At 39.1% G+C, this 20,039-nt stretch overlaps 1 protein-coding gene across 5 annotated transcripts in view; it reads right to left on the bottom strand.

Annotated features, from left to right (window-relative positions):
* The window catches only part of MYRFL (myelin regulatory factor like), a 124,572-nt gene that overhangs the window by 98,015 nt on the left and 6,518 nt on the right, over positions 1 to 20,039 (bottom strand). The window lies entirely within an intron of this gene.

Here is a 20,039-nt window from a genome sequence, read left to right as displayed (position 1 = left end):
CTCAGGAGGCTGAGACAGGAGAACTGCTTGAACCCAGGAGGCAGAGGTTGCAGTTAGCTGAGATCATGCCACTGTACTCCAGTCTGGGTGACAGAGTAAGACTCCATCTCAAAAATAAATAAATAAATAAATAATAAAAATAGCCTGTCTGCAACCCTTTGAGCTATGATTTAAAATAAATAAATAAATAGGGTAGTTGGTTAAAACTAAATACAAAAACTAATTGCTGTATATAAAGAAATAACAGCCATTCAATCATGCAAATACATATAATGGAAAAAAAGATTTTATTCAAAATAACAAAAAGCATATCTAAATAGATATTTAGAGACAATTTTTTCACTAAAAACTCTATGAAAGGCCTTAAGAAAAGATTTGAATAAATAGAGAGACCTACATTGTTCTTAGACTGAAATATAATATTGCAAAAATCTTACTACACATTATTTAGGATGTCTGCCAACCCCACATAGTTGCTTTCTGCGACTTTCCCCTTACAAAGATAGTCTCCTGCAGCCATAATTGTAATATATAACCTCTACAGGCATCTGAATCAGGGAAAAGCAATCCATTGGTTGGACAGTGATCAATTCAACTATTTCTCCCAAGAATTTAAACTCATGGACTTTAAAGCTGGTATTGAGATTAAGTCACAATAGCTAAGGCAGAGGACTAGAGCGATAGTCTAAATACTTCTGATTCTGGCTGGGCACTGTGGCTCACGCCTGTAATCCCATCATTTTGGGAGGCCAAGGAAGGCAGACCACTTGAATTCAGGAGTTGGAGACCAGACTGGACAACATGGCAAACCCTATCTCTACAAAAATATCTCCCCCAAAATTAGCCAGATGTGGTGGTGTGTTCCTGTAGTCCCAGCTCCTCAGAAGGCTGAGGTGGGTGGTTCACCTGAGCCTGGGAGTTTTAGGCTGCAGTGAGCCATGATTGCACCACCGCACTCCAGCCGGGGCAACAAAGCAAGACCTTGTCTCAAAATAAAATAAAGTAATATATTATGTAAGTGATATTGTGTCCTTCTCAGCGCCTTACAACAGGAAGATAATAATGTCCTGTTATGACTGATGTTAATGTTGATTCCTTGGTTAAAGTACTGTATGTCAGCTTTCCCCACTGTAAAACCTCTCCTTTTGTAATCTGTGGGGAGATACTTTGAGACTCTGCATACATACTGTTTCTCATCAAGTTTTTACCCAATAGTTTTAGCATCTTTTGATGATCATAAGTATTTTAATACAAAAAATGAAAAACAAACTGAAATATTTTATTTTTTAGTTTAAGCCTCAGCATTCAGGAAAAATTATTTTTTTCAACTTTGATTTTAGAAATAAAGGGTGCATGTGCAAGTTTGTTCCATAGGTATATTGCATGATGCTGAGACTTAAAGTATGGATCCCATCACCCAGGTAGTAAGGATTTACAGCCATTTTTTTTTCCAGGTCAGAATCTAATCTAGAATAACAGAATGCATTGGGTTATCATGTATTTTTAGATTTATCAAAGTGTGCAGGCTGTTTATAGAATGTCCTTCAGTTTTAGTTTGCCTCCTATTTTCTTATGGTTAAATTCAAATTATACATGTTTGACAAGAATACTACATAAATGAGGTCCGTTCAATGAAATATTATGTACCCATTTAATAAATTTTACAATATCTCAAGAGAAAAAAATGAGTTGCAAAAATCTTGTACCCAGTTAATTTCAATATAAAGGCAACAGACAGACAATTCCAAAATGAAAAAGTTGAGGGTATAAGACTCCCTTATGTCCCCCTTGAAAGTAGCTCCTTAATAAAAATTCAGCCAATCAAGAATGACTCACACACACACACAAAAATACAGAAACTGAGGTGAAAAACAACCAGGGATGAAGAGCAAATTCATACAAATATAGGATTTAGGCTGAATTTCTAAGGGAATTATGGCTGCAAATCAAAATGTAAAAGTAACAAACCCTGACAAAGGAAAAATAATACAAACAACAAAAATTGAAAGGTGAGGAGATGGAAGATGGGAAGTGATGTAATACTATCTCATCATTCATATCTCAGAATGTATCTTTACTACCTAAACCTGTACCATTTGGTTAAAAAAAAAAATTCTTTTCAGTGATTTTTTAAAATCCCCTGTCTTTAATCTTGGAAGAATCCTTTAGAACTGATACCTTTAACAGTAAAGAATTACTTTCTTCAGAATTACAATTCTGTAATTCCTTTATTTTTCTTCAAGTTCTTTTTATTCTGTTAAATTCAAGTAAAATTAATATTTTATATTAAATTTAATATTTTATGAAAATAGTGCATATAAGATCATTTCTTATAAAACTATTTCTTATGGTTAAATTCAAATTATACATCTATCTACTTACCTATTGTATTAGCCCATTTTCCTGCTACAGATAAAGATATACCCAAGACTGGGCAATTTACAAAAGAAAGAGATTATTAGACTCACAATTCCACATGGCTCACAATCATGGCAGAAGGTAAAAAGCACATCTCACATGGTGGTAAACAAGAGAAGAAAGCTTGTGCAGGGAAACTCCCATTTTTAAAACTGTGAGATCTTGTGAGACTCATTCACCATCACAAGAACAGCACAGGAAAGTCCTGCTCCCATGATTCAATAATCTCCCACAAGGTCCCTCCATAACATGTGGGAATTATGGGAGCTACAAGATGAGATTTGGGTGAGGACACAGAGCCAAACCACATCACCCATCCATCCATCCACATATCCATTGTAGATGATGAAATAACATCCCATAACTTTTAACACTGGTTAGATTATAGGATTGAGAGCAACTGATCACTGTTTTCAGGTCCTAAGTTTAAACTTTGGAAAAATATTTTATACAATTTTGGATAAAACTATTTTCTAAAACAATTAAAAAATCAAATTGCCAAAATCAACCCAAAAATAAAGAGGATGTCTGAAATGGCAAATAGCCCTGGAATGGTGAAAATTTTCACCCATACCTTTCACCCTACCCCTGCATAAACAAGAAGTTCCAATAACATCATGGCTCAAGCTTCTAAAACTTCAACAACATAACTTCCACCATTTTCACAATTCTAAAACAGAGAAAGAATAAAAGCATCCAAAGTATTTTCATGACATTAGCACCAAATGAATGCCAAAATCTGACAGAGATGAAATACATAAAGAAAACCATAGACTAATATTATTTGTGAATAGTATATTCAAATCCTAATTAAAATGTTGTCAAATGAAATTCAACATTAAAAGAAAAATTTATCATTAAGAAACACAAAGATGACTCAACACTAGAATTCATATTATCAAAGGTAAAATAATATTTGACCTTCTTAATGCTAAAAGGCATTAAAAATTCAACATCGATTCCAATGAACACATCTTTAAAATTATATATATTCATATGCACATATATATTGTACGTACGACAGAAAACTAACGTCAAACAAGAGCCACTGGGCACAGTGGCTCATGCCTGTAATCCCAGCACTTTGGGAGGCTGAGGTGGGCAGATCACTTGAGCCCAGGAGTTTGAAATCAGCCTGGCAAACATGGTGAAACCCCGTCTATACTAAAAATACAAATATTAGCTGGGTGTGGTGGTGGGCGCCTATGGTCCCAGCTACTTGGGAGGCTGAGGCATGAGAATCGCTTGAACCTAGGAGGTGGAGGTTGCAGTGAGCTGCGATCACAGCACTGTACTCCATCCAGCCTTGGCAACAGAGCAAGATTCTGTCTCAGTTATCAAAAACAAAAACAAATAAGAGCCGGTGTCATGTTTAATGATTTCAAAAATTAAAAATACTGTATATTCATTATGGTAAAAATAAAATAAGTATTTTAGTTACCATGTTATTACACAATACATTGCTAAATGCACTAGCATCCCATTTAATCAAGAAAAGGAAGAGAGATATGAATGTCAGAAAGGTGGTAATAGTTTGCAAATGACATATATTTTAAATGTATAAATCAAAGAACATCAACTAAAACTTCAAAATAATAGGCAACTTCAATAAAAAGACCATCACAAAAGTAATGTATAAAAAATAGATTTCTATATTAAAACAACAGCTACTGAGAAAATATAATGTAGAAAAGTCCATTTTATAATAGGAATACAATTTTTAGGAATAAAATTAAATCAGAAGAAACTCTAAAACTCTAATATAATTAAGAGAATATTAATAAATTCAGAGCATATTTTGTTTGAATAAAAAAGGCAATAGTATAAAGATGTAAATACTCCTGAATTAAGTTATAAATTTAATATATCTATAATCAAAAATTTCTTAAGGAAACAAACTGATTCTAAAGTTTATCTCAAAGAATGCTAATGTGAAAATATTCAGGAGAATAAAAAGCCTGTGAGTAAGAAAATGATATTCACCAACAAGATGTACAAAAGTAATATAAATATTGTGTTGCAACAATAAGCAGACCAAACTTTTGAACATAATAAAGTCTAGAAATAAATCTAAAGATATTTATGAGAATTTAGTTTGTGATAAATGTATCATTTTATGTTATGAGAAGAAAGCTAAATTCTATACTAGAATCTCACTTCTACACCAAATTCCTAGATGTATAGAAGATTTAGACAAGTCGTAATATTACTAGAAGAAAAAAGGCACATATGTCTTTATGTTTCAGAAGGAGAAGAAGACTCTTAAACCATGATGGGAACACCAAAAAATATACAGAAAAAAAAGGTCTATAAATTTGACTACATAAATATGGAATTTTTGAGACTACATAAAAAGCAAGGTTGAAAGCAAATGATGTTTCTAAGGTTTGGGACTAATAATTCCCAAATCAAAACTTAATGATTGTCTGTATTTTACCAAAAAAGTTTCATGGGGGCAAAAATCATAGTTGTCTTATTTGTCACTGTAACTTCATAGTGCTAAAGCTTTTTTTTTTTTTTTTCCCCCTTTTTTAAAGAGAGAGAGAGGTCATTTGAAGAGTGAGGTAAGTATTTTCTAGGACTTCAGAGCCAGCTAATGAGGAAGTACATGTGTCTGGATAACAAATGCATAGAAAAGCCAGAGAGATGGAATCCAAAATGTTCATGGTGATTATCTTCAGTGATAGTGCTTGGTTTTGTTTTCTCTTCTTTATAATTCTGTTTTATTTTTTAAATGTATTACTTTTGTAATCATAAAGTTATATAAGAAGTTCATCTCAGAGTAAAAATAATCTTTTTCTTTGGAAAAAAACGGTGTTTGTTGAATGGACGGATGAATGAATAAATGAATGAATATCTTCACTAGCAAGAGCTGGATTGATGATCCTTAGTAAAGAGGTGTCAAAACTAGGGCATATGCTCTCTGTTCTGTATGCCCTCCTTCACCCCATCCTTTCTGCAGTTTCTGAGCAGAAGAATACATTAGCACCCAACAACAAAAGGGCCTTGAAATGTAAGTTTCCTTTAGAGCCCTCTGACTAAATCTTTGTCTTACCGCAGCAGAGTGGCACAAGAACCTCCCACCCCACCAGACAATTACCAAAGAATGGTAGCTCCTCATTGCCACTATTGGCAGTCAATAGCCAATATCTAAAAGCCAACATCTAAGGGTTAAACTAAGGCAAGGAGTTTATTTGTGCTAAATGCAGAGGAGAGCCCGTTTTGGGGGAGTCAATCGCTCTCTAAGCTGCCACGGAAAAACAACGCACAAATCCCATCATTTACAAGGGTGTCAAGAGCACCGTCTGATGCAGGTATTATCTTCAGCAACTCCCAGTCTCTATTCTGTGAGGTACACTTTCCTTCATGCTTTGCTTTGCTAGAGGATTATAATATTCACATCTGTAGAATCTGAAATAGCTAGGGTTTTCTTTTCCCAGCAGTGGAAATTCACACTGTTGGGAAAAGTGAAAATCTGAAATAGGTGATAGATGATTTAATGAGGTCTTAATAACTTTTGTGGGTGGGTTTTTTCCAGGTACAATTTAAATACCTCACAGTTCAGCTTTCTATCCCCCACACCAGTACTCCTCAAGTTTTATGTTAGCTTCATAAAAAGAATTTGGAGGCTTTTCTTCTTTCTCTACATTCTAGAATTGTGAAGATAGTGCAGGGGAGACATCACCAACCCAATTTGTTGACATGAGCGAAGAGGAAAATGAGTGGAATATATCCCACATGCCTCCAGGATTCACAGGAGAGATTCCTAGAAATTTAAATGGAAAGAAATGACCTCATAGTGGAGTTGAGTCTTGAGCTGGAATTTGAAGAAAGGCTAGGATGGGCAAGACATATTGATTCTTTCATTGATTCACCCACAATTTACTAAGTACCTACCACGTGCCAAGCATTGCCCAAGGGTCTGGGGACATAGCTGTGAAAAAGAAGAAGACAACCCTGTAGAGGGCTTGCATTCTAACAGAGGGCAAGAAGGCGATATTGTAGGTAGGGTAGAACACACATGACATATAAGAAATAACAAATAAGATATTTTCAGAGAGTGAGGAAAACAAAACAGGCTGGCGTAATAGACTGTGATGGAGGGAGCGCTTTTCTATGTGGATACCTCTCTCAGAAGGGAGCCAGCCATGCAGAGATCAAGGGCAGAGTGTGCCAGGTGGAGAAAATGGCATGGCAAGAAACAGATCATCTAATGGGTTAGGGCACAGGAGCATGGGAGTAGGGCAGGAAGGCAGAGCAATAGGAAGCCTTTGGAGAGTGACATCATATGCTTTATGTTTTTAAGGGTCATTCTGGTTGCTTGTGGGAAGATTATAAGGGGAGAAGAAGAGAAGGGAGATCAATTTGAATACTTCTGCAGTTACTTAGGGACACTCAGAGTTTGAATTTCTCACTCTGGGCCAAGCAAAAGAACAAGCACTTTGCTTATGTGATCTTATTTAATCTTCCTAACAGCCCTAGGAGGTGGCCATCAATATTACCCCCCGTTTACAGAAAAGGCCAAGTGATTACACAGGTTAACCAGCTTGCCCAGAGTCACACAGCTTGAAAGCGACACACAGGGAAGCCAACCGAGGCTTCTGAGCATGCTCTCACCACTGCCCGTGCTCTGCTGCCTCCCCAGCAACGCCAGCCAACTGCAGGGAGGACTGACTTGCTTCTACTGCTTCACTGGGCTTTGCAAGTCAACGGCTAAGAGAAGCAGATGGAGGGAGGAATCTGTTTCGTTTTCCACTGAAGCCCCTGCTGGTGTCCCATCTGCTTTATATAGCACCCTCCCTTCCCCACCCCCCACACAATTCCCCAGGTAGAAATAGGAGGTGGCCCATAGATTCTACGACCTGACTCTTGTGTCACTTGCTTTACATCACCCACCCACCCCCACCTGGTCCCCCAGGTAGAAATAGGAGATGGGCCACAGCTCTAGGACCTGCCTAATGTGGCCTGCCCAAACACCTTAATGAATAAGGAGAGATGATCCCTGCAGTGGCTGGCTTCCTCTTAGACTCCAAGGGAGTGTTTTTCAAATCCAAAGGAAATTACTCAACAGAGTAAATCCACAGTGTCAGATAAAATTGTTTTCAGGAGGTTTTACACACAGAGAACAACTCTCAAATGGCTCCTAAAATAAATCTCATGCTTTTAAACATAATCACTTTGCTCTAAATGTTTTAAACATTTGTTTATAACACCCAAGCCTGCCAAGAGGGCTTCCTTAGGCATCCGATCCCCTGTCAGGGAGGCTCAATTTGAAATCAGATTCCACTCTTTACTTCTGTGGCTAGGAAGGGCTGCCACAGTCTTGTTCACAAAAGAAGAAGCTGCCCACGCCTCCTGGGTGTGTCAGAGAAGCTGTCCCCTTATTGCTTTTGTAAAGCAAAGCCATTCCCACCTAATTCTCTGCCTCCCTTTCCAGGCATAGCAAGAGCTACAGGACAGTAACACGTCCTGCTGCCCTTGGCCTTAGGCAGACAATAAAAAGACACTTGGGTATGAAGAAAAGTCCATCAGGGAGTACTACAAACAAACCCAAGTCGCATCCACCAGGACCTACTAAAAAATCTACATACGCCTTTGCGGCTTCTCCAAGGGTGTGAGCAGGGAAGGCACAGCAAAGACCTTGCTTTCGGGAATCCCTGCCTTCTCTGCTTACCACCTTCCAGTACTATATAAAGATCTTTTCTTATTTCTATCCAACAGCTTTCTTCATTACTTTCCCCAACCCTGGAGTGGCCTTCTTCTTTATTTATTCTTTCTCACTTGGTGCCACATAATAACACCCAGAGTATTCAGACAACTGGCAACATGACAAAATTTGTCCCAACAACTCTAGTTATTTAAAAGATTTAAAAAATAATAATGAGGGTCTCCCAAATGGTTACTTTCTGGATTTAAACATAAAGATAGTTTCCCTCTGACGTGCCAGTGTTCAGGAGTGGAAATATCAATAGATATTTCAAAGAAGGAGAGGAGAGGAAGAAAAGGAGATGGAGGAGAGGAAGAGAAATAAAATACTCCCCTTCTCCATTTGCTAAGAATACTTTTGTCTTGAAAATCCATTAAATGTAGTACTGGATCTAAAATCTAATGCTGGTGTGTAGAGACACAACCACTCTGGAGTTAGAGAAGGATGGCCTTTTCTTAGAGATATTACCAATTATTAATTGACTAATTGCTTTATTCATTTACTTACACATTTACTTAGTGGTCACTCTGTGTCCTGAAATAAAATCAGAAACAAGCTCACAGTCCGGTGAGAGGGACAAGAAAACCAGCTATAGCAATGCAAGATGTTAAGTAATGATGAACGTGTGCTTGGATACTATGGAAGCCTTTCAACTAGGCTGGCCTGGGGTAAGCCAAGGACTTCCTGTCAGTGACACTTGAGAGGGCTTTTTAAGGTTAAGTAGGGATTCACTAGGTAAGAGATGATAAACTTTCTGGGAACAAAAAAGGATGCGCAAATAAATTCAAATAATCAACAGCAGGACTATGTGGAAATGTGCCTATAGTCTGACCACGGCCAGGAGGCAGGCAAAGAACATGGCAGAGACTGAGGGTCACACCCCTCCTGGACCCCACTGCCAGCTGTCCATGCTTTTATTTCAGCCACCAAAGCAATTATGTGTTGTGTATCTGTTTCTTTCTGCACAACTTTAAGCCTTTCTAGGGCAAAAATTATTTTTTATTATATAAATCCTAAGCATCCAGAACAGGATTTAGAACATGATAGCTATTCAATAACTGTTGACCTTGTTAGATGAGTGAATAAAGCTTTGAATACATGTAATTATGAATGGTGGAAAGTTGTATTACGGTAAGAACTTTATCTTGAAAGTGATAGAGTCATTGAAAGACTTTAAGCAGGGGAGTGATGTGATTAGGTTTGTAGTTCTGAAAGATCATTTAATCTGCAGTTGGGAGATGGGACTGAAGCTGGGCAAGACTAGTACAAAGAGACTAGTCAAGGACATTGCCGACATTAAACTTCCTACATTGCATTCCTTTTTTTTTTTCCCCCCACATTGTATTTCTTAACACAGTGGACATTTTATATGGGCCAAGCACAGAGCTAAGGGTTAGGGACCCAAACACAAAGGAGCAATAGTAGTTAAGGATTATGGTTCTATAGTCAGACTAGGGCTTACAACCTTGCTGAGATTTAGCTGTGCAAGCTGGGACAAGTTAGCTAGCCTCTCAGTGTCTCACTTCCCTTATTTACAAAATGAGGCTAATACGAACATCTACCTCATAGAGTTGTTGTGTGAATTAAAGGAGGTAATACATACAAAGTGCTTAGCATAGGTCCCAGCTCAATAAATGCTACCCTTTGTCATTACCATCATTTTCTGTGCTCAAGAAGTTGATAGACCAGTAAGAAAAACTGACATAAAAATATATCATAGTGAAAATGTGACAACAGAGATGCACACAGGGCATTGTGGGCACTTTAATAACTCAACAGGAGCAAAAAGGTGCCAGGAAAAGCTTCTAGGAGCAGGGGCCAATGAGGCTGCCACTGTCAACAGAAACAGATCCTAGGGCCTTGAATACCATGAAAGTCTGACCTGGTGGGGTGTGGTCAGGAAAGTGGAACACTGTGCAGCAATGTGCAGGAGCCAGGTTGTACATGCTTGTGCACATCTTTTCCAACTTCGTATTTAACGTCATAGTAAGTAGCTTGAAATCAGCTACAGTGAGAGCATTTACACCATGGAAATTAGCAAATGCTACAAATCAGGGCTGCTTACCGACTCTCCCTTCCCCAAACCTAGAGAGTTGGTTATTAAACATTTACCACATCACTGTATGTGAGTAGCATTTGGGAGGACAAGTCATTGAATTTTGTGACTGACTGTATAAAATCTAGGTGATCCCCCAGTCCCTGTCTTTATGGTCATGCTGGTGACTTGAAATAGGAAATACAAGAGAATTGGATGAGGAGCCAGGGAAGGAGCATGAGGAGTTTACCTGCATGGGGCCATGTGCTCTTTCATACTCTTGGAGATAGAAGTGAACAGCAGGGCACTGCCCCCAAGAAAAACTCCACCTAACAACCTGGAATCCTGAGAATCTCCCAGTTTCCTTGTACAGATAGACAGTCTTACATTGACCCAGGAAGAATCTAATCAGTTATTTCAAACAGAAATAATGTGACCCATTGTTGGAAATAATAACTGAATTAGAAGACTGTCTCTGGCTGGACTTTAACATGACATGAATCACCCGGAATTTATGTGCCTGATAATTGAGAGATAAAATAAAAATTAACCTTAATTCAACTTGAGTAAATAAATAGTTCAAGCACACTGTGTAACAGGATGGCAACCCCCACATGGGTTTTCTAAAACTGTCACACATGCAAAAATCTGGCAAGGATTGCTAAAATCTTGACTGCTGAACGCTGAGAACAGCAGAAAACATCCAGGAGCCTATGTGTGTCTAGCAAGAACTAACCATGCAAATGGACTTCATTGCCTTTCCTGTTCAGCTGCCTGACTGGCAGAGTAGGACACTTTCAATGGAAATGTATATCTTTGCTTCAACTAGAACTTATTCATTCAACATTCACCGCGTACGTAGTGAAGAGTGGTGTGCTAGGTGCCGAGGATACATCGGTGAACAGCACTAAGGCAGGAGAGGGGAGCACAGACAGGTCAACACGCAGGAACACTGCAGTGTGATGTCAGACCCAAGCAGACATTTAGGAGGCTCTTTTGATACAACTGGGGAGTAGAGAGGAGAGGTCAAAAATGGCTGTGTTTGTAGATAAGATAGAGAAATGTAGAGGGAATTATGTTAGAATCAGGTGAATTTGTACCTGGGAGAATAACTGTCCCTCAGCAAGCTCACCTGGAGAAAATCCCAAAATTCAGCATAAAATTGCCTGCTTTCATCCTTCTCAACAGTGTTATTTGTAATTTGGATGAATATAGAGAAGGCAAACTGGACACACATTCAGACAGTCTGAAGAAAGTGGGCAGGGTACAATATAGCAAAAAGCGTCAGACTCTAATCTTGACTGGCTGCATTCATGGCTGACTTTGACCACATGAGATTTAGCAGGTTAAGCATACAGGTCTGCATTGGTGTTCTAATTGTGTAAATGTAATATGGGGAAATTTGGCTTATGAATAAACAGATGACAAACACGTGGGTCTTCTAGTTTTGTTACAAGTTTTAAAAAGACAAGGAAACTAATGTAGAGTTATAGTAATAAAAGTAATGAGTACAGAACTAGAACAGTGTGATTCCTTTCCTCTGTGCACAGGTCAGATCTTGAGGATGTGGAACCCAGGTTTTAAAAGAAATGCTAACAAATAGTAGGAGATCCAGAGGAGTTCCAGGAAGGAGCAAAAGAAATACAAGGTAAGCCATTTGAGAGACAATCAATGGAGAAGACTGACAACACTTGGTAAGTTTAGCGAACATTTATTATGTACCAATGCTATGCTAAGAATTTTACATTTACTTTCTCATTTAATCCTCACAACAATTTTATTCTATGAGATAGGTACTATGATCATCCCCATTTATCAGAGAAGCTGTCTTAGCTTACATATTGCTCAAGTTGCAATAACACAATTGTCACTGCAGGGGCTCAGGTGTTTTCTAATATAACATAATGTACATGTTCCTGAACAACCTTGCTTTCTGCAGAGTTTTTTTAAAAAAAATGGTAGAAGAATGTAGGGTTGAAGAAAAACACTAAAACTTAATAAAAACAATGACATGTCTAATAAAAATTTAAGACATGTTAAATTATTAAGTGCTTCAGCAAATAGCAAATATTAGCATTTACCCTAGAAATATTAGAACCAGTTGTAAATAAGAGTTGCAGTGCTGAATTATGAAGACCAAGGAAAAAGACAGAGGAAAACTGAGATGATGATAACTGGCTTAAATCAATTACAATCTATCTGATGGAGCTGGGTCAGAACTTGTTCTTTCTGGGTTCAAGGACTCTCCTCCTCTATCTGAACAGATTTGGCTTCCATTTGCAGGAAAGAAGGTGGGTATGCCTGCTGATGGTGTCAGCCATATGCAACTTTAAAATGTTATGGATTCACGTTCCTTTAGCATTACTGTTACTAAAATGCCACATGAATCCATCCTTCATTGCTTTTTCACAAACTTAGGAATCACTCACGGTAAAGAATAAATGATTGCTGGTTGGCTCAATGTCTTTAGAGAGCTGCCCTTGTGGCTTTGCACAGCTTCTCAGTGAATAATCTAAACATTTTAATGGGATTCAAAGTAAGAAGGGAAAGTGACTAGTTCATTGCATCACGTAACCTCTATCATGGTGAAAGTAGTTCAGAGTCTTTAATAGTACATTATCAGGTTTACACTTCTCCTTTTAAATTAGTGATTTGAAATATAAATTAAGCATGATCCTCTGGCCTTTCTGGGAGGCTGGGAATCAATTTTTCCAGTAGTTTGAGAACCTTACAGCTAAGCCTCCTTCCAGTCCTATGATGTGAGGATTAAACATCCATTTTTCCTTCAACAATACACATTAATGTTAATATATGCAAGAATAAATAAAACAACAACAAAAAGAAATAAAACACAACTGACTGCATGATAAGCAATATTATCTTTAGCCATAGAAGATAAATTTGGGAAAGAGAAGCTGACAATTTCTTTTAAATGACAGGAACATCTCTCACAGAAATGAGTAATCTCATTGATTTTACAACCAAGGTTTGGAAGAATTATTGTTCTGGCTTGGCCTATTAGGAAGTCTAATTTTGCCCATGGCCAAAAAAAAAAGGAGAAGGAAGATGAAGAAGAAAAACAGAAGGGAGAAAAGGAGGAGGCAGGAGAAAGAGGGAAAAAGCCTTTCAAAAGGAAGGACAGCTAAGGAGGAGACACCACCCACAGGCTCTACAGGTGAGTTGGCTCACCTGAAATGTACAGTGTTAAATATTAAATCAGTGTCCCCTGGCTGACACTACATGGCACAAGTTCAGAAAGATGTGACAAGAAAACTGCTCACCTATAGTTTTCAGGGTGCCTGTCCTGCCTCAGCAATGCCTTTCTGTCCTCCCAAGTCAGGCAGAGAGGGAAAGGACAGTCCAGTAGAGCACTGTCTGAGGACCTAGTCTTCAGCCAATTGCAGGATAAAGAAGGAAATCCAGAAGACTTGGAATCCTGGAAAAAGGATTCGAGTTTTTTATTTATTGACTCAACACATACATTTGAGTGACTGATATATACCAGTCCCTAGGCGCTGAGGCTACAGGAACAAAGGAGGCATAGTTCCCTCCTTCCAGGTGTGCCTAGGAGACAGACACAGAAAAAAGGCATTCATTACACACTTTGAAAGGTGAAGTGCAAAGTCCTGTGGAAACACACTGGGAGCCCCTGAGGGAATGACGCCAAAGCCAGAACCTTGAGTGAACAGCAGTTAACCAAGTAAACAAAGCAGGAAAGTGTGCTCCAGAAGGAGGGAGCCCCATGTGACCCAGAGGTAAGAAGAACATGAGACTTGGAAAACTGCAAGTCAGGCAGATCTGGGTTAAATTCTACTCTTACTTAACTTCTCTGGGCCTACTTCCTCATCTGGATAAAGGAGATGGGTTTTACGACCTAAGAGAGTTGCTTGCAGATGAAACATGATAACATATGAATCCACTACTGGTGCATGGCATACAGTATGCACATCCCTTTCCATTTCCTCCCCTGGTCCCTGCCTCCACTCCCCCAGAGACAGGGCTCAGAGCAATAAACTGATGGTTGAACTCATGAGAAATCAGTTACATCCAAGCAGGGGGTTAGGCAAAGTCTGAAAAGATAGAAACTTTGACGCTGTCCTGGAGAGGGAGTGGGGTTGGGGAGCCAGTGGACAGTTTGTGAGCTATGATACAATGGCTAGGGGTGAGTGAGTGAGGGATAGAAGGGAGGTGATTCCCAAATGCTATATTTACTTAAGTATTTTTTCTGACATCTCGCTCTAGAATATGGAAGCTAATGGGCCAATACATGTCTTTCCCTGCTCTTCCCTCTGGGTAGGCGGAGTGGTGTGCAGATGAAAAGAGCACTGGACCTGGAATGAGAAGACAAGGGTCTTGCCTGAAACTTATCAATCTGATTTTAGGCACATCTGTCAATTTGTTAAGGCTCAATTTTTTTTTTTATGTGTGTGACAGAACAACGAGTTGATGGCAATGCAAGAGTCTGTAAAATGTCAAACTCTATAAACAAGCATAACACAAACGGCAGAGTGAGAAGGCAACTTTGAAGTTGGGTTAAGAATGAATTGGCAACATAAACACATGTTCACGTTGGTGGCCATCTATAGATTTTTGCTTTTTCTAACATTTTCACAAAAATCCAGCAAAGGGGAGGACAGGTCTCGAGCACTGTTTCACAGACCTGACCTTCTCACAATCATTAAGTTGTTTCAGATTCTCACACAGAAACTTGCCTCTCTCAGGGAAAGGAAGCAAATTTTTGTTTGTCTTATACCTTACAAAGATAAAAAGAGCTTCTTAAGGAACATTTGAGATGGATGGATAATAGATTTTAAAGTGTCCCTCTTCTGATTGACTGGAATTAGTCTACTTACAGCTAGATCCTACTCTCACATTCACACAGAAAAATCGTTCCAAGGAATATTTACTCTTAGCAGAAGAGCCGTGACTAGCTGCTATCTTGTGGAATTATAATAATTTGTAAGTGTCATTTCTGTCTCTTCCTGCACATAGGACTGATATGGGAGTGCTGGGTAGAAGAGAATGTAGTCCCTAGCTAGAGCTCCACCCCCATGGACGTAGGTGAAGACAGGCATTTTTGTTGCATTTCCCAAGACCACCCTGGCCTGCCATGCCCCCATCCTGTGCCTATAAAAACCCAAGACCCTAGCAAGGCAGAGACAGAAGCATTTGGAGGTCAAGAGGCGCACATCAGTGGAGGGGCTGCTGGATGTCAAGAGAAACATACCTGCACCGGCATGCTGGCCGGCAGAAAGACAGAATTTGGCCAGGGCAGTCGGAGGAGAACCCAGGCTATGCCACCAAGTGGCCCAACTCCAGGGGAAACCATCTCCCTTCTGGCTCCCCCATCTGCTGAGAGCTACTTCCACTCAGTAAAACCTTGCACTCATTCTCCAAGTCCAGGTTTGATCCTTCCGGTACACCAAGGCAAGAGCCCGTGATACAGAAAGCCCTCTGTCCTTGCCACAAGGTGGAAGGTCTCATTGAGCCGGTTAACACAAGCCTATGCATGGCAAAACTAAAAGATAACACTGTAACACACATCCACTGGGGCTTTAGGAGCTATAGGCACTCACTCTTAGAGACAGCTGTGGGGTCGGAGCCCCGCAGCCTGCCTGTCCCTACATTCCCCTAGAGGTTTGAGCAGCGGGGCACTGAAGAAGCAAGCCACTCCCCCTGTCACACGCCCTGTGAGGAGGGGCAAGGGAACGTTTTCCATTTCAGGACCTTTTATAAGACTTATCAATAGATTTCTTTCAAAGCAACAAGTTCCTAATTCAACAATGGAAGAAAAAAGAGGATCACTGTCTCCCCTCTTTGCATCTATAGAATCCACTACATATACAGAACACATATAGGAACAAGGGCAGTAAAATTCCAAAGATGTCTAATCTGCTTTTGCACTGTTTTAAGACAGTTCAATTAAAAAAAAAAAAAAGCTATGCAAATTAAAAAATTGTTTCCCATGCATGCTTTTATGAGCGGTTAAATATGAGTTGTGCTGGAATTGTTTATAGGATATTAAATAGTAATATATCCTTCTGGATTATAAGAACTTTCAAATCTTTACTTCTGGATTTTCATGAACAAAAACAAAAACAGCAGAAGCAGTTAAAAACTTTGATCCCTTTTAAGGAAGTAGAGAATTTAGTTCTGTTCTGGGCCAGCTTCCCCAAACCCTGCCAAGGCATGGCTGAACGACCTATTTGAGCTCAGTAATTCACAAGGTCAGCAGGTAACATTTTTCTGTATGAATTTTATGCCACCCCAGCCTTTCCTGAAAGACAGTTGATAGATAAACAAACCAGTTCCTTCAAAGTGAGAGCATCACAGAACATAGGTAACCTGAAAAAAGTTATCTCTTTAAAATGAATTTGCAGTTTCTCAACTTCAGAACTACTTACAGATTTACTATAAAATTAGAACAAAATGCTTTAGACTCTTTAAGAACAGGACAATAACAACAATGCATTTCTTTCAGCTTTGAATCCATCCACAAACAAAGCCAACTAAACCTTGGAAATATGATATTGTTTCACTGTTTTGTATTTTCTGAAAAATGTTGATTTCAAGACCAACATGGAAAAGCCAAACCTTTTGCAATAAAAGGAAATACTCAGTACTTTGTCCTTTGTTGCTTGGCAACTAAGGGCTATAAATGGATTTTATGATTATAAATTCTCTGGAATTAATGTGAACATGTAAAACTTGTAATAGCTCCCTGGAGACAGAAGTGTTTCTTTGAAAAATAAATGTATGAATCTATGTATGTAGCTCTACTCGTTCTTCTTGTTTCACAATAAATAAAGCAAGCAATTTGGTTCCTTCACACTTGCAAATGTAATAAAATCCACTACCATTTATTCTATAATTTCAACATTTTATCGTTAATCCTCGCAACCCTAAGAGGTAGGTGGTGTTATCCCCATTTGACAGATGGAGAACACTGAAACTTTAAAAGGTCACACAACTAAGATGCAAAGAAACCAGGATTCAAAGCCATGGCTGCCTGAAGCAAGGCATATGCCATCAGCCTGCATACCACAGAGATTGCTAGGAAGCTTATTTGTCAGCTCTTAATAGTTGAGCTATTGATAGCTTTAACCCTACGAGAATGACACTAATTCTCAGTATCAAGTCACATGATGCTCTCTTCAGAACACATTACTTCTTATTGCCATATATGACATTTGTTTCTTATATTGTTAATACCAGGGTATCAACTATTGGGGTCCCATCCTGCTGGACTTTTTGTCCTGAGTCAGGTTACTCAAAATTACAAGATTAAGAGTTAATATTTATACTGCACTTCTGAGCCTCTGTATATTTTTGTTATGCACAGAGCAGTACTACAGAAAAGATAGTTACAGTGTTCTGATAACTTCGTATTTTTATTAGTGAACTTACATTTTGAGTTTCTGGAGCTGCCTGCTCTATGAACATAAGCCATTACCTTTTTACCACTAACACCTCATCTTATTGTGCTAGAGCTGGGATTTGCAAAGGAATAATGGCAGATGGCAGGAAAGTGCCACCAGCTCACAGTCCAGAATAATTTTACATGCAAATTGTCCAAAAAAAGAGAAAGAAAGCCCTGGTTATTTTAACAGGAGACATGAGTAGTTCTACAACTATCTCTATAGATGTTCCCTGTGACCTGTTTAGAAGACAATGTGCACAGTGTCTAGGGACACAAGCCTTCAGAGCCAGACAGACTTCTGATCAGATCTAAGCACTTCACATATGTTAACAGCTGTGTTACCTTGGGCAAGGTACATAACTTCTCTGAATCTGTTTCCTCATCTCTAAAATACTGACATTACCATTCATTGTGTTGCACAAATTAAGAATTAATACACCTAAAATTTTATGTCTAGCATAAAGTTAAGCATTCATCAAATAGCAGTGGTTTTCCTTCATTATATGGTAGTGGTTTTCTTATTGATCACAGGCTGTTCTCTTCAACCCATTGATTGGCATCCTTCCCCACTGCACAGAAACCTCTCTTCAAAGTCACACACAACCGTCTTTTCCCCAGATTCTATGGGCAATTGCCTGATATGTCAGAAACATTTAAAATGTTTGACCATGTTCTTGAAATACCTTTTTTCCTAGATTAACAACCACATGCTCCTGGTTTCCCTCCTACCTCGCTGCACATTCCTTTGCTAGTTACCCTCACTTGGATCCCAAAATGTTATCTGGAACCCTTTTCTCTATCTGTACTCTTCCTGGTGATCTCAGTCTCGTGGTTTAAACACTACTTACACGCTGATGACTCCCAAACTGACAGCAGCAGCCCCAACCCTTCCTTGGGTTTCAAATTCAATAATCCAACTGCCTCCTCGTTGCTTCCACTTGGTGGTCTAAAAGATATCTCAAATGTAAAATGTCCCCAATGAATTCTTAATTACACACACGCACACGCACATGCACACACACCCCTACCTGTTCTTCCTCTTCTAAGTACATTGCATTACCATCCATGAATTGTTGGTAATAACACCAACACCTAGGCATCATCCTTCACAGATTGCTCTGTCTTCCTCACCCCCCACATCTCACAGGCCATCTGTCCCTGCCTGTCCTCCTGCTTAAAACTCTCCACGCTGAGAATAAAAACTCTAATCTTTTACCACCCTTCCCATTGTCACTCATACACTTCAAGCACTTCCACCTCACTGTTCCTTTCCTGCCCCTCTCCCAACCACTTCAAGCTCAGGGACTGCCCAGGTGCTCTTTTTACTTAAAATGTTGTTCTCCCAGACAGATGCATGACTTGCTTATGGTCATCTTCAGGTCTCAGCTTGAATGTTACTTCCTCAGAAACCAGTCCTGACTGTCTTGGTTCAAGTAACTCTCTCTTCATCAGAAGCTCTGCACCACCGTCTGGTTTTATTTTCTTCATAATTAATGACATTTTGAAATCATCGTTTTATTTATCTATTGCCTTCTTCCTTTGTCAAGAGTAGAAGCCACTACAAGGCAAGGACTCTGCTTATTCATCACAGAGTCCCTGGCCCTTAGGAAAGCAGCAGGCTCATGAGAGATACTCAAATATTTGTTGATTGTGTCAAAGCTGATTATACAAATTGGGTCATTCTTGTCATACCCAGTAAAAGAGAGTCATGAGGTCAGGGGGAAAAAGCACTCAGGGCATATAACATTGCTCCAAAAATGTAATTCTCTACAAGTCTGGATGCTGAAACTGCTTGCTATATAACCTTAGACCAGTTTTATATCTAATCGTTGCTGAAACAACCTGCTGCAACTCTTAAGACTAGTTTTACCTACCACTGTCACTCACCAACCAAAACTTGCCAGTTTCCTAAACTTTAATAGTACCAATGAAGTTTCTCAAATAACAATACATAACATTGCTCCTCCCTATAAAACCTCCAGCCTCCTCTTTGTTCTTTAGATATACCAAAGACCACCTAGTCTGCCTGTATGCTCCAAATTGCAATTCTTTCTTCCCAAATAAAACATTAAATTTAGAGATTCATCTCTACATTTTTATTTTGACTTTCACAACTGACGGAATAAACAATGTAAGGAATAAATGACCTTGCAGCCACTTACTACCTGGATAACCTTCAAGCAAGTTATTTAACCTCTGTCAGCCTCCTGTTTCTCATACAAGAATGGAAATCCCCCAGGGCTGCCTTGAGGCTAAATGGAGAAAATAAGAATTAAGGAACAATAAGAATAATAACTAAAAATTATTGTCTCTCTGTACCAGGCATAGTGCTTCACAACCACATTTTGAGATTAATAGGATTATCCCCATTTACAAGCAAGGAAACTACGGCCTGCAGAGCCTTATAGACCCATCCACAGTCCCAGAAGATGTCAACGGCAGAGCTAGGATTCACGCCC

This window comes from Cebus imitator, unplaced genomic scaffold (assembly GCF_001604975.1).
Source record: "Cebus imitator isolate Cc_AM_T3 unplaced genomic scaffold, Cebus_imitator-1.0 Scaffold414, whole genome shotgun sequence".
NCBI classification, from domain to species: Eukaryota; Metazoa; Chordata; class Mammalia; order Primates; family Cebidae; genus Cebus; species Cebus imitator.
This window is presented reverse-complemented; position numbering and strand designations above follow the sequence as displayed.